Genomic DNA, 16,058 nt, shown 5'->3' with positions numbered 1-16,058 from the left:
CTATGTGTCTGTTTTGTGCCAGTACCATACTGTCTTCCCTCATATATATAGAGGGAATGGAATATATATATATATATATATTCATTCTTTTTGATCACCAAGCCATAATTGCATTACATATATATAAAATATATGTCATAATAAAGTGGTCTAACAAGATTTAATAACTGTAAATATTAATATTTATAATAGTAAGTAGTAAAATATTATAATATATACTATACTATATAATAATATAGTAAAATATATGAAAATAAGCAGTAAATAGTAAAATATTACAATAATATAATACAGAATATTATATTATAAATATAATATATATATGTAATGCAATTATGGCTTGGTGATCAAAAAGAATCAAATCCTGTCATTTGCAACAATGTGATGGAACTAAAGTATATTATGCTAAGCAAAATAAGTCAGAGAATGACAAATATCATATGATTTCACTCTTACGTGGAATTTAAGAAACAAAACAGATGACCATAGAGGAAGGGAAGGAAAAATAATAAATAAAATAAAATAAATAATAAAATAAAATAAAAAGAGAGAGGGAGGCAAACCATAAGCGATTCTTAAATATAGAGAACAAACAGAGGGTTGATGGAAGGAAGGTTGGTGAGGGGATGGATTAAACTGGTGATGGGCATTAAAGAACGTATTTGTTGGAATGAGCACTGGGTATTGTATGTGGGTGATGAATCACTGGATTCTGCTCCTGAAACCACTGTAGTACTATATGTTAATTAATTTGAATTTAAATTTAAAAAAAATACTAATACAGCCATGCCACAATGTATAGGAAAGGAAGAAAAGGAAACATATTTCTCTCCACGAAAAGATTCAGATCCACTCATCACAAGGGTTAACAAGTCAACTTTCAATGTAATTTCGAAAGGCCTCTTTGGGTGATTGCTCACAGAATACAATGATCTTTCCAAGATTATATATATGCTGCCTCCGCCCACACAGAAAAGCTTCAGGTAACTTTTAAATGGAGGTCTTGCTTTCTGAAACTCCCTTGAACAAGGAATAATCAGGTGTAAAGACTGTATTAGAAAGAGAATAGCTAGCCTTGCCTATGAGAAACAAGGAAGCATTAAAGGGGATATTTGAGCTGAGTCTTCAAAGACAGTAGGAGTTCACCAAGCCAAAAAGAACTTTCTTGGTAGAGGGGATAATATGTGGAAGTCATAGGTATAAAAGAGGGTACAACACTGTGAGTATAGGAGCAAAGGACACTAGGAAGGGAAGACATGAGATATCAGGAACACTCATTAAGAACTATGAAAATCAAAAAATTAATCAATCAATCAATAAAGGTTAAAAAAAAGAACTATGAAAATCATTTTAGGAGGTTTGTATTTTATCCCATGGGAGGTAAAGAATTATTCGATGTTTTTTAAACAAGGTGAATGGAATGCTCAATATGTATTCTAGAACAAAGCTGGGACTTATGTACTATAAACATTTTCTTTTTTTTTTTTTTTTTTTGCTGTATTGGGAGAAATAAGAATTTTTAGACTGTGGGCCTATGGGAGGATGTTAAGAAATGCACAGAGAGATGTGGGTGGGAGAGAAATCTGACGGTCTCAAGAGCAGTGCTGCTCAGTTGCTCCTCTGCAGTACAATAGACTTGTATGGTTTATACTGAGACTGTGTCCCCTGTCCCAGGACTGAGGAATGCCAGCTATGCAAAGGAGTTCAGCCATATTCCAGCAGGAAGGACAGGCAAGTTTGTGTCAGGACTGCAAGAAGCACAGAGGCCTGGAGTGAGGCACTGGTTACATTCATCAGAACTAGTGTTCCATGTTCAGCTGTATGATATGTATAATGACAGCTAACACGTGCTGACAGTATGTGTTAGGTACTGTTTTCAGTGTTTGCACGCATTAATTCATTTATCCCTCATAACAACCTGATAAGTAGGTACTATCATCAATCCCATTTTATAAATAAGCTGATTGAGGCACATAAAAGTTAGGAAATTTGCCTAAAGTCTCAGAGCTAGTAAATAAAGGAAACAGCATCCCAAACTAGGCCATCCTGGCCCTGGAAGCAGCACACAAATGACACTACAAAAATGAGTTTTGGCTTACGTGTTAGCCAGGTCAAGTTTATATAACAAAATAACATAGACTAGGTGGCTTAAACAACATTTATTTCTCACAGTTTTAGGGACAGGCAAATTCAAGATCAAAGTGTCAGCTGATCTGGTGTCTGGTAAGAGCCCCCTTCCTGGCTTGCAGATAGTCACCTTCCTGTTGTATCTTCATATGGCAGAAGGAAAAGGGGTTCCAAAATCTTCCTCTTCTGATAAGGACACTAACCCTATCATAGAGGACCCACCTTCATATTCTCATTTAAATCTAATTAACTGCAAATACCACCACATTGAGGGTTAGGGCTTCAACATGTGAAGTCAGGCTTGGGGGCTGGGTGGAGAAACAACACATTCAGTCTATAATAGCCAGCATGTTCTTCTCTCAGAAGGAAAAGATCACAAGTTCACTCTCCATGACAGGTTGTACTCAATATATGACATCTTAATACTAAAGAAAAATGAGGACAGAGTAACATATAGAAGGTAACAAGAGCAGACTGACCAGAAGAAAGTGGACCAAGCTCTCATCCTCCCAGACATAAATATACATTCTGTGGAAGGGTCAGCACTACCTAACTTTCCCAGTAGAGTGGAACTTCCAGGCTGTTTTCTGAAAAAATCGAGAGTCTTTGAAGAGAATTGGTTGAGGAGACATATGGTACCATGAAAACAAGCATGGGGAGCAGTAGTAGACACAATGCCAAAGAAAAGTCCGGAAAGAGCAGGAATGATCTGGTCAGGCGATAGCTGAGTTAAGCCTTACAGGCTACATTGAAGATACCCATGCAAAGGACATGGAAAGGCACTCCAGGTTCAGGATATGAGGAAGAGAATGGGCTAGGCATAGGCAGACAAAAAAAAAAAGCAGACTTATATGTTCAAAGACAACAGGCCAATCAACTAATTTCTAATGTCTTCTAAAGCCTTCATTGTCCAAATCTGTGTTTTGGACACCATCTCTCTAATTCATAAAACTGTTTTTTTAGCATGAATTATGTCCTCATAAATCCTCTTTTTTGTTTCCTTTGGGAGAACAGATACAGATATCTTGATGCACATATATGTATACTTTTATCCTTAACTTTTTGTAATGTAAATCTATAAAATAAGTAATGATATTGTAGCAGATGCAATTCAGGATGAGCCTAGATGTGGTTGGTTCCTGGGATGAGACATAAAATAGATTATTAAATCTCTAATAAATAATCTGATCTGTATCATTCTTCCCATCCCTCAAAGTAATTGACTCTAAAAGGTAAACAGCAAGAGAAGGTACAGCAAGAGAAACCAGAAAAAAATTATTTGGTCTTGTGCTATCTGAAGCTTACACTCAGCATTCTCACAAATGCCTTAGTAAAATGTAAACTGTTAGGACTAAGTGGTTTTAGCTGGTGATAATTAAAACTGGAGAGAAGAAGGAGAGAGACCGTGGGGCGGGGGCAGTTGGAGAGAGCTTCATCACCCTCCTGGAAGAAGCTGGTTTTCTACTCCATTTGCTTCCAACTACCATGACCTCTCACCTCACTCATCTGTCTCCACCCACCCCACCCCACTTCTCCATCATCAATGAGGAGCTGGTGGTTCAGCAAAATTAATCCAACCTCTCTTTTGTACCTGCTATGCTGTTTGTGCTAACTTCTTGCCATAAATATAAACTTGAGCTCTCTTTCAAGTATTATTGATTTAAGATATATCAGGAACAGGTAGTTGCTGATTATATAGAAGATGAAATTAGTCTCCCATCACAGATTTTACATTCTAGTGGGTAATGTTAACAAATGAATAGAGTGGTAAGAGTTGTAAATTTAGAAATATAGGATACCACAGGAGCATGTATAACATTGAAGACCCAGGGCAGGCTAGGATAGGGTAGGGGTTGAGATGGGATAGTGATTGTTCCAATCCCTTCCAGGGAGGAAGTATACAAAGTCACAAAGAGGACAGAAAACACCGTCCAAACAAGGAATTGAAAAACAACCTAATGTAACCAGAACATTCAGTGGAAAAGTTGTTGGTGGTAAGAAATGTCTCAGACATAATAAGTTTGAGATACATGTGCAACATTAAGTGGAAACGTCCAGTAGACTGGGGCATATATGTCCCTGATACCCAGAAGAAAGGTCAGGTTTAGACACAGCTTTCTCATTTCTCCAGTAGCATTTTTCTTCTTCACAATACTCCTAAGAAAAATAGTAGTCTGAAGTCAATGAGAATACTTGGTGGTTTTTTAAAGAATTGCCAATAATGTGTAGGAAGTTTGAGGTTAGAGGCACAAAATTACATTTTTCCTGCTGTTGTATTATCTTGCTTAGAGGCCTTCTTTTATTGGTGGCCTACTCTGCAATCAATTGAAACCTGAATGAGGGCTCATCCATTGTCTGGGCAAGTAGCTACAAACTTAGTTCTTTATGTTAACAGAGGCTTTTCTTTCCTTTGTTGAAAGTTCTTTGTCATCATTTTCTAACTGTAATTGCTATTTACCCATTGATCTGAAAAACAGGATCCAGTGTAAGATTAATGCTAGAAAGTTAACATTCTCTAGATTTAAACTCTGTAGCACAAAATTATAAATATATTATTTTACATATATATAGAGAGAGAGAATTTTCATGTCTCACATCAATCACAGTGAAAACAAGCATATACATTTTAAATATTATGGCAAGCAAAAAAGTTAGACTAAAAAAGAAGTACTTCTATTTTCTTTCTAAATCAGAGTCAAGCTCTATCCAGTCTCCTTTGTCATGTTAGAACCCACCTGTCTGTTAATAGTTTGCAAAGATCTTCTCCTGTCTTCCCCAAGTCTCAGTACCTTGAAGTACAAATGCTACCCTAATAATTGCATTTTTAACTACATCTCACTCATCCCAAAAACTCTCCACTATTTTCCCACTGGACCAAGTTTCAAGAATTGTATCTTCTTCCTCTTGTGAGCTCCAATCTTTACCTAGTTTTATCTTTTGGCATGGTGTCCCAGACTTCTACAGAAGTATTCTTTTGATATGAAGCTACTTCACTTTTTAAAAGCTGGATATGCAGTCACATAAAAATAACAATCCATTGAAAACAATTACAGAGATTTAAACTATGATTTTTTTAATCTTATTTATAAACTATTAATTAAAACAGTGAAGCCCTTTTCAAAGGGAAGAAAAATATAAAGACTGAGTAAAGTTGGTGAAATAAAGGTACTCATTGATAAGCCATCGTTTATTGATTTAATATTCACTAATAAATATTCACTTCTCTTCATTCATACCTTACATTTTATTCTTTCTACTCTGTGATATCTCTATGATATCTCACAAATGCAACTAAGCTGTCCTTAGATGGTGGTGCCACCTGGTGGCTGGTTACACATCGGCTAAAAGCCATTTCTCCAAGTTCTTTATGTCAGGCAGCAACATTACTATATTTCCCTTTCCTATTCTTTTCCAATTCTTGCCCTGTTATTTCATATAAATCTATCTTCCTCTTCCTACACTCTCTGATCTCTGTTCAATTTGTGAGAAAAATAACAAACATTGTAGCAAATAAGCAGTAGAGAATATCAGCCATATATCAGTATCAAAAAAAAAAAAAAATGATATGGAAGACATGAAGAAATAGTAACAGAAGTTTCACCAGGCATTTCCATCTACTATCTCATCATTCCCTAATTTACTAAATTTACTCAAGTACCGAAATGTAAAACCAAAAACACTTTCATGAAGTACTAGGATGGCAGCACATTGCTTTCTCATTATAAAGCAGCACAAATGCAGCTAAGTCAGATATGGGAGGATTTGGAATTTTGCAGTCTAATCAAAATTTAACTACCACTTCTAACACTGTTTCCTTTAGGAATTACATTCTGAATTTAAATAGTTTTGAATTATGACATTTTATGTAGAAGCTTCCTATAAATTCAATTGGTACATTATTTTAAAAAGAGTAAATTATTTCCAAAGATACCCAAACAAATATAGCTCAAAGACGGGTCTGTAGAATGGGCATAATAAAACTTGGTTTATACAGGAAGAATTAGAGAAAATATTTTAAAGTAGCTAACACAGTATATGATAAATAATGTGTTCAATCTATTCTAACAGGTAAACTGATAAGTTACCTGTTCATCTTGGGAATCATTATCCTGCCAGTAGTTAAAAACATAAAAATCACAACTAATATTTCTAGTAAGAAAATAAAATGATTGCCTTAAGTGATCTCTGAGTTTACATCTAGCTCTAAAAATACCCTACAGTTCTGTAATGCTCAGAATCTCTGTCACAACTGCACACAACTCACAGAAACCACTTAATCATCCAATATTGTCTAAAATTTCAGGGCACAAAATAAAACTTTTTCCCAAAGTCATCATTTATAGATTTGTTTTTCTATTAGGCAGATAGTTGAAAAATAGTCCTTTTATCAATTGAATTCATATATAATGAGTTCTGGTCCTTCTTGAAATTTGAAACATCTTGTATGATGTTTGAATATCCACATAATAAGGATTATATAGGCAGTCATATAGGACACAGGAAAATGTTTAAAAGTTGAATCTCTGAAAATCAAATAATAGACATGTAAGGAATTCTATCCCCTTTTAATAAAAATATTATAAAATCCCCAATCATGGTTCTTGCAAGCAGGCAAAAATCTTAGAAGAGAGACAGTAGAAAGCAAAGGTGATCTGAAAGAAGCTGCCGGCAAAGAGCCCAATAGCCAACAATCTGTTCTCCAGGAAACAGGTAGTTAAGGGAGGTATCCCTTCTCCTGTCTCTCCCCAAAGACAGACATTAGGAGCCCCTGAATTATTAAGTATTTATTGTCCTTACCACCCATCCTTAGCCACCCTTTATTCAAGGATACACAAGGACCTGGAGCAGGAGTAGGAAATGGGTCTGTGGCTCCCTACCCTGAAACTCAGTTGCCATGGGAAGGAGCCAAGTCCAGGTACCTGTGGGTTTAGGGACTCTGCTATCGAAAGGAAGGTCCATCATATGAAAATTCAAAATCCTCATTAGTTAGATGATGTTTCTCCAAATTCAACATCCAAAAGACCATTTAGGAGAGTTCATGTAAAATGTGAAAATATGGGCTCACCACTTTGAGTAATTGAGAGTCTCTTTCCCCTTACTGGAAAATTAGTTGAATCCTTAATTCCTGTGGTTCTTGATTCCAGTTTGTTGGGTTACCTCATTGGAAACCTGTGGCAAGAGCCTCTCATATCCAGTTGGTTGAGGCCCTATCTAGCACTAGTATCCTGCATGTCCTAGGAGCTTAAGGTTGTCTAAGGGCTTGACCTGGATAGGCTAACCCAGTATCCCTTCCATGTGGGCTATACTGCTAGAAAACAATTCCCTTTACTTTGGAACACTCCAGTTAAAGGAAATTCGTTCCAGCCACCATATGCTACAAAGGATGACTCAGGAACTGCCCTTGTCAGGAGGGCCCTTCACCCAGTTATACAATCTATCTGTATAGCCCTCACCCACACAGATCTCTGTTCAACTTCTCTAAAGACAATTTTATAAAATAAACATTCTTTTTTTTTTTTAAGGGGGAGGATGGGAGGGTGTGGAGAGGCAGAGAGAGGGAGAGAGAGAGAGAGAATTTAAAGCAGGCTCCACACCCAGGGTGGAGCCCAAAACAGGGTCCAATCTCCAACCCTGAGATCACGATCTGAGCGGAAATCAAGAGTCAGAAGCTTAACCAACTGAGCCACCAAGGTGCCTCCACAATAAATACTCAAAATGGTAGGACTGTTGGGGAAGGAGGGTACAAACAAAGTATCTAGAATTGACTGAAACAATGTTCTCAAATCCAGTAAAAATGGAAGAATTCTTCCCTATCCTGCAATCAAGGGTAAGCCACCTCTGAAAGGTTATTCAAGGTACTTGAAAAGACACAAGTGGGCTGAGGCCTCCTGGATCCATGAAGACTATAAGGTCCTTACTGGACCCTTCATATGCAGATAAACAATCACAGGGGATTCCAGCATGGACAACAAGTATACTATGATGGTAAAATCACATGAACTCTTTCACAATATGAAAGCAGGAATTTTAAAGACCATGAAAATCACAATTCCAGAATAGAAAAAGGACCCGTCCTTGAGAAGATTAAGTTACCAAGAGCTGTAGATCCTCCCTTCATCCTCCAGCATGGAGCACATCTACATATTTATTGAGCATCTTCCTCCCTGATCCTGAAACCTGTATCCCAGAGAAGCAGAAAATGTCTGGCCTCTATTATAAACCATTTGATTCCCTTTTGGTGTACCTCTGCTAAACTCATAGTTAAGAGCACTGACCAAAGAAAACAGTTACTGGATACATGGAACCAAGGACTAAAGATAGGAACTCTGAGTTGAAAGATTCAGATTCTCGAAGACAGTACTGACAATGTTGCTAACCTCTATAAATAATCTCAGGCTGTCACATGGGAACATTTTAATACTAAAAGGACCTATCACAATAGAATAAAGGCCATCAATTCAAGTATTTCTTATGACTGTTACTTTTTTTAAAAAAGATTTTATTTATTCATTTGACAGAGAGAGAGAGAGAGAGATCACAAGTAGGCAGAGTGTCAAGGCAGAGGGGGAAGGAGAACAGGCTCCCTGCTGAGCAGAGAGCTCGACGCAGGGCTCGATCCCAGAACCCTGGGATCATGATCTGAGCCAAAGGCAGAAGTTTAACCCACTGAGCCACCCAGATGCCCCAGGACTGTTACTTTTAAATTAGATTTACATTATATGATATTTGCTAGAAAGTAAATCCACAAAGGCAGGAATCCTTGTCTATTTTGTTTGGTAATAGCTTCCCATATGCTAGACACTGTATAGTTTTCATTTATTAAGCCTTATTATGTCTCAGAAAAACTGATATTAGAAATAGAAAAAATCACAGAAAACCTACCACATTGTGACGGTTCATGCAAGAAACATGAGTCAATAATTTTTTATATTTTAAAAAATTACAAATATCTATATAACTTAAGTAGAAGCAAAAGAGATATTCAGAGGATTAGCTATTTGCTAGATATTTATTGTTAAAATGTGAACTGCATTTGCTCATTGAAATAAAAAAGAAATCAAGCAAGATGAAGCAGATGCACACAAGTTACATTTAAATTTTCTCACAAAAATTACCCTACTGTTCTATAACAATAAGCAATTATAATCACCCACAGACACATACAATCTTTCAAATGCATTCCACTAATGAATTCTTAAAGGAACACAGTAAAACTAGTCAAGTTCCCATATCATCTGGCTACACCAAATCAATTTCATACTTATCTCATTAACCTCAATTTCAATTCCTAGAAATCTCAAAGCTCAGGGTACATCAGAACACCCAGAGGATTTGATAGAACACATTACTAGGTGTCATTCCAGAGATTTGATTCAGTATGTCCTGACTAGGGATCAATAATTTGCATCTGTAGTAAATTCTGGTTGGACCACCAGCTCCAAGGACCACACTTGGAGAACCTCTGCCTAGAATATTAATTTCTTAGCACATAGTCATTTTCAAAATCTCAGAGCCTAGTAACTCATCCTTAGGCCTAGGTATTTGATTTTATGAATAGCAGGTCACATGTGAAAGAGGCTAAAATCAGCTTATTTATATATGCTTTAGATAAAACTGATCTTCCCAAAGTGTCTTTTGCTAAAATAAATTCTTCAAAGAACTTCATTTCTATCCTTTTTTAAAGCATATTTGAATTGAGATAAATTCCTCCTAACATATGGTACGTTATCTTGAGTTTTGAGATCTTTCAGATGCTTACTCTAGGTCTTTTTGAAGTCATGTAATACCAGTACAGCTAAATATTTTCACCTTAAGGACTCAGAGGAAATTTTATTTTAGGACATCAACTACTCTAAAAAATTGTAGAACAAATTGACCTTAGCTTCTTTATAGAGAACTTCATGTAATATATCTGTTTCTTAGAAGAATATTTCCATCTTTAAACCAAAATAATAAAAAGCAATAAAATGTTAAAGACCCAATACAAGTAGTCATTTATGGGGGCTATGAAGTATTCATAGATTTTTAAAAAGCACTTTTAAACAATAAAACTTATTTGAATGTTTTGTTATTACTGAAGACTCTCACTTTGGAAATATTTAACAAGTTTGTATGGAGGCCAAACAGAAACACAGAATTGACCCATCCAAACTCACTGCAGAATCTTCTCTGAGGAGAGGTCTGTCTGACCTATCTTACAGGAGGAAATACCTTACTAAAAGTCACCATGCTATTTTTTGTTCCCCACAGTCAGAAACCCCAGACTCTGTAATTTTGTAGATCTAATTCTGTAATATGACCATTCTTATATTATGGTGAATGCTCTGATTCATTTCCAGGATATATCACTGCTTATTTCTCTAAGGTATCTTTTAAACCACCAAGTACCCCTGAATGACTATGAATGATTCCAGTAACTCCCAAGACAATATTCATCTCAAGAATTGCCATTTATTCTTTTTATATTTTATTTATTTGTCAGAGAGAGAGAGAGCAAAAGCAGGGGGAGCATCAGGTAGAGCAGGCAGAGAGAGAACAGGCTACCTGCCCAGCAAGGAGCCTTGATGTGGGACTTGATCCCAGGACCCCAGGATCATGACCTGAGCCAAAGGCAGAAGCTTAACTGAACCTCCCAAGGTGTCTTACCATTTGTGTTTATGTAAGAATCTATTGTATCAGCTATTTATAACCTGAGCTATACATTCACCATTCAAGAGTTTACCTAATTATTAAATCAACAGAAAGAATAAGAGACAAAATTGGCCCAATTAGAGTGATCTTTGTGATAAAGTGGCCAGTGAGTTATTTGATCTATCTGCTTATGGGGGTCATTTCAAAAAGCATTAAATGATTTAGTCTACAGTATACTCTTTTTTTTTTCTTTTTTAAGATTTTATTTACTTGGTATATAGAGAGAGGCAGGCAGAGAGGGAGCAGGGAAAGCAAGCTCCCGGCCAAGCAGAGAGCCCAATGTGGGTCTCGATCCCAGGACCCTGAGATCATGACCTGGGCTGAAGGCAGAGGCTTAACCCACTGAGCCACCCAGGCGCCCCAAGTCTACAGTATATTCTTAACAAGTTTCAAACTTAATGAACTAGAGCACTAACTAGACATACTAACTAAAAAAATTACTTAAAACACCTCTGAATAGCCATAAAAAGGAAGTCAGGTTAAATGCCCAAATTATAACATCCAATGGTTCTCAATCTTGACCACATGTTGAAATTATCTGTGAAGATCTAAAAAATACTGAAAATTTGTTTTGAATTGATTTATGAGTGACTTAAATGGGATTCTGATATACAACAAGAACCACTAACCTAGTTGAGAAAATTAACCAGAGGATATTTATAAGTCAATCAAAATCTTCTATTTTCCTTAAATATAAAAATGAATAATTCTTCCTAAAGATTTCTCCAATTGGATTAAACTGGTTTATGGACAAAATAACAACACAATTTATTCTCCAAACTAAGACATTTCTGAAAGTGAAAGAGGTTACCATCTGTGATTGGCCCAAGACAATAAGGGTAAACCAGGACCATCACAGGCAAAATAGTGGATCATAAGGTCACTCTACTTATAGAAGAGTTACTGAATTTTTTTAAACCATGTAATTTGTATTTGGGATTCTTTATGTTCTGTACAGTTATATATGCCAGGAAATTCTAAGGTTTTTAATAACAGAAACAGTTCAAATAACACTTAAAGGTTAACATTCAGATTCTCAATCCACTGGATAAATGTGTATTTGCTTAGGATCATGTGTAAAGAGAAGATTTTAAGGCTAAGTTAAGATTTGCTGGGAGAACAAACTAAAATAGTAGAGATAATACTTTAAATATCATTAATTTTCTGTGCCAACCCCATTTCAGGATGGATAATCACATGTAATAATGCTGACTCTCAAAAATGTAGATTAAAATAATTCATTTCTGTTTTTAATTAAAATTTCAAAAGTAGGAACTAATAATATAATGCGTGTCAGAGCTGCATGTGTGCAGCATCAAAGATAAGAAGGGGACTGCAACCAGGGTTTGCTTCTTGAGTTCCCTGAAAATTCACAAGGAAAGCAGGGAGAATGGAAGCTGGAGGCTGCCACACAGGCACATGATGACATATAAAACAGCTCTTTTGTTGGCTGAGTTACGAGAAGCCATTCCCTTGGTCCTCTGATCACTCAAGGTCACCAGCAACATTGTCCATGTACACTCAGTGTGACAGCCTCTGCTTCCTCTGTGAGATCTGACAGACACATCAACTTTGGGATATTTTTCATAGTAATCTCTAATATCAGATCTCAGTGCTAAACGGGCTTAAAGATGATAGGGAAAATGTCTTGTTCTCACAGAGACTTAAATGAAAGGACCATAGGTACCTGAAAAAAAGAATCAGAAACAAGACGCTGCTCTATAAATAAATCTCATCAGACATCTAGATAAGACCGACTCACTATTCCTCCATGCCCTTCTTGAATTTCTGATGTACCCAATGAATAAATGCCTGTTTCCTTATTTTACAAGAAGTGTGACATGAGGGTTTATTAGGATGCATTTCTCTGTATAAATTATGGGTATCTCTAAACCAAGGCAAATCTCACTTTATAAAAGGTTAACCCACGTGCACCAGAAATGCTGCCATTTATTTTACTACACTATGACTATAATTATGAGATTGAGTTTCATGGAAGAATCTGTCCATATCCAGAAATTGAAACAACAGATTTTAAGAGTATTTCAGGTGACAGAGAATAGCCTAATCTTAAAAAGACATAAATCTCAAACAGAAATGGATAATGGATAATTTTTTTTATCAAGCATCTTTCCTTAACCTCCCTGGTACAATTTAAACCAACCACTTTTATCCCAAACTTTGCGAGAATTGAGAATATTAACTATCAATCAAAAATGTATAGCCATCAAAATTATCTTTTAAGAAAGAAAGTGAAATATAAATATTAAGAAACAAAAACTAAGTTATCACCAGCAAAGTTAAAAAAGAAATACTAAAAGGTATTATTTAGAGAAAATAAATCCCAGATGGAAATGCAAGATTCAGACTAATTAATAACAACAAAATAGGTAAATACAATGGATAAATTGAGAGGAGAATCAATGAAGTTAAAGCGTACTAAGATCCTTGCATTGTCCATGAAGTGGTAAAAGCACAAATTTAAATCAAACTTTAAATCAAAGATTCACATTATAGTATCTATATTTCCAAGTAAAAGTAAAAAGTGTACAACTAACTAGTAAGAAAAAATAAAGTTATAAAAAAATACTTAATACAAAGGGAGGCACAAAAAAGTTAAAATGAATTTAGCATAAAATTATACAAATAGAAAATACATAGTAAGATAATAAATTTAAACCCAAGTATGTCAGTGATTACAATAAATGTAAATGGGCTAAAAAAATGTCATATTACATAGAGTCTGCCTGTCCCTCTCCTCCTCCCTCGACCCCTCCTCCACTTGCATTCTATCTAAGATAAATACAGTCTTAAAATAAAAAAGACATTGTATTCAAAGGGAAAAAAAACATTATTCACAAATGATATAGTTGTAGACATAGAATATACAAAGAATCTACAGATAAATTATAGAGTTAGAATAAATAAGATTGCCAAATACAAAGTAAAAATACAAAAATCAATGTTTATATATATTAATTACAATCAGTATATGAAATTTTTTAAAGACACAATTTGCCATAATATCAAAGAAAATCAAATGCCTAGGAATCAATTTAACAAATGATATATGAGACTGGTAAACAAAGAAGCTAAATTATATTAGGAGAAATTAAGGAAACTCAAAATAAATTGATTGATATAATGTGTTCATAATCAGCATTGCTAGAATGTCAATTCTCTCAGAATTCATCCATACATTCAGTAAAATCCCATTCCAAATCGTTACAGTTTATTTTGTGGAAATTGACAAGTTGATTTTAAAATCATATAGAAATAAAAATGGTCAAAGTAACCAAGAAACTCTGGACATGGGAGAACTTACTCTACCAGATGGCATGAATAACTTGTTAAACTATACTAATTAAGACAGGGAGAAATGGTGCAGCTTAGACCTATAGAACAGAATACAGTAGAAAAAGTAATTCAAAGTAACAATAGAAAAACAGATCCATACTTATGTGGACACTTGAATGGCATCAAATAGAATACTTACAGCAGTAGGGTAAAGGAACAACTTTTAAAAAAATTATGCAAGATTAATTGACCATCCTTATAGGAAAAAAATGCAATTTGATCCCTTTGTCACACTTTACGGAAAAAAATCAGTTTCCAGTGGATTGAAGATCTAAATGTAAAAAGTAAATAATGCAGCTATTAAAAGTAATAGATTACTAGAATAGTCCATGACATTTGGGTACAGAAAGATTTTTTAAACATGTCACAAAAAGCACTAACAATAAAATGAAATTTGCAAAATCGTAGTACATTAAAATTAAGAATTTCTACTCAACAAAACACACAGAAAAGTACAAAGTCAAGCTACAGGGAATGATATCTGTAAAACATAAAACTGATAAAAGAAAATTGAAAACCAGAAAGAAATCTGACCAGGTTCTTCACAAAGATGAAAATCCAACTGGCTATAAACTTTTTGATCTTATTTACTTAGTATTTCCCTTAAATTTAAAAAGATCATGGCTATTACCAATTGAGGCATTTGCAAAATACCGTTTAGATCCAATATTAGTATATTAAGTAAAAGTATCAGAGAACCTGATATTTATGGCATCATGTTTTAAAGAAGTTTAATTCAAAACAAATGGCCCATAAACCTTTGAAAATCAGCTTAACTGTTATGGTTAATTTTGAGCTTCAACTTGACTGGCCACAGGATTTTCAAATTAAACATTAATTCTGGGCATGACTGTGAGAGTGTTCTTGGATAAGGTTAATATTTGAATTAGTGGGCTCACTAGATCGCCCTCCCCAATATGGGTGGGCATAATTCAATCCCTTGAGGGTATGAATGGAAAAGATGGAGGAATGAACAATCTGCTCTTTTTTCCTGCCTCTTTGCTTTAGCTAAACATCTCATCTCACCTCCTCTGACCTTTGGACTGGGATTTACACTACAAACTTTTCTGGTTCTCAGACCTTCTGACTCAGATTGAATTATACCATTGGCTTTCCTGGTATAGTTTACAGATGGCAGATTGTGGGATTCAGCCTTTAAAATTACATGAGCCAATTCTTCATAATACAGAAATACAAATAAATAATATATATATTCATACACAGTAAATATATTTAGACATATCATATTTCAATATAAGTATATTGCTTTATAAATACAAATATTAAATATATGTGTATATATATTATATATACAAATATGATGAAATTATATTTATATATTTATATATATATTTATTTTTATATATTATATATATATAATTTCATCATATTTGCCCCACTGATTCTGTTTCTCTGGAGAACCCTGACTAATACATCAACCTTACTAGTTATCAAGAGAATGCAAATTAAAACAACAAAATCTACACATTCACAGAATGTCTGAAATTTAAGACTATCAATCTCAAATTCAGAATTTGGAGCAATGGATCCTCCAAATCCATGTACAAAAATGCTCATATCATAACAGCAGTATATTTAATAGCCCCAAACTAAAACCAACTCTAATGTCTATTAACAGTAGAATCCATGCATATTTGTTTTTCTTTTTTTCCTGAAACTTAAGAATATTGAAAGGACAGGGTTGTGCAACTTTTATCTTGACTTGTTCTTAAGAACAGGGTCCAAATTTTTGTTTTAATGTAATAGCCTTTTTTCCCCATTCTCACAGCACTTCTGCCAGAACTTACACCTTTGCAAATGCAGCAAATGTTATTTTAGAAATTAACTCACTGCTTACCTTCCAAATCCAGCTTCTGAAAACA

The sequence above is a fragment of the Neovison vison genome, chromosome 6, assembly GCF_020171115.1.
Source record: "Neovison vison isolate M4711 chromosome 6, ASM_NN_V1, whole genome shotgun sequence".
NCBI classification, from domain to species: Eukaryota; Metazoa; Chordata; class Mammalia; order Carnivora; family Mustelidae; genus Neogale; species Neogale vison.
This window is presented reverse-complemented; position numbering follows the sequence as displayed.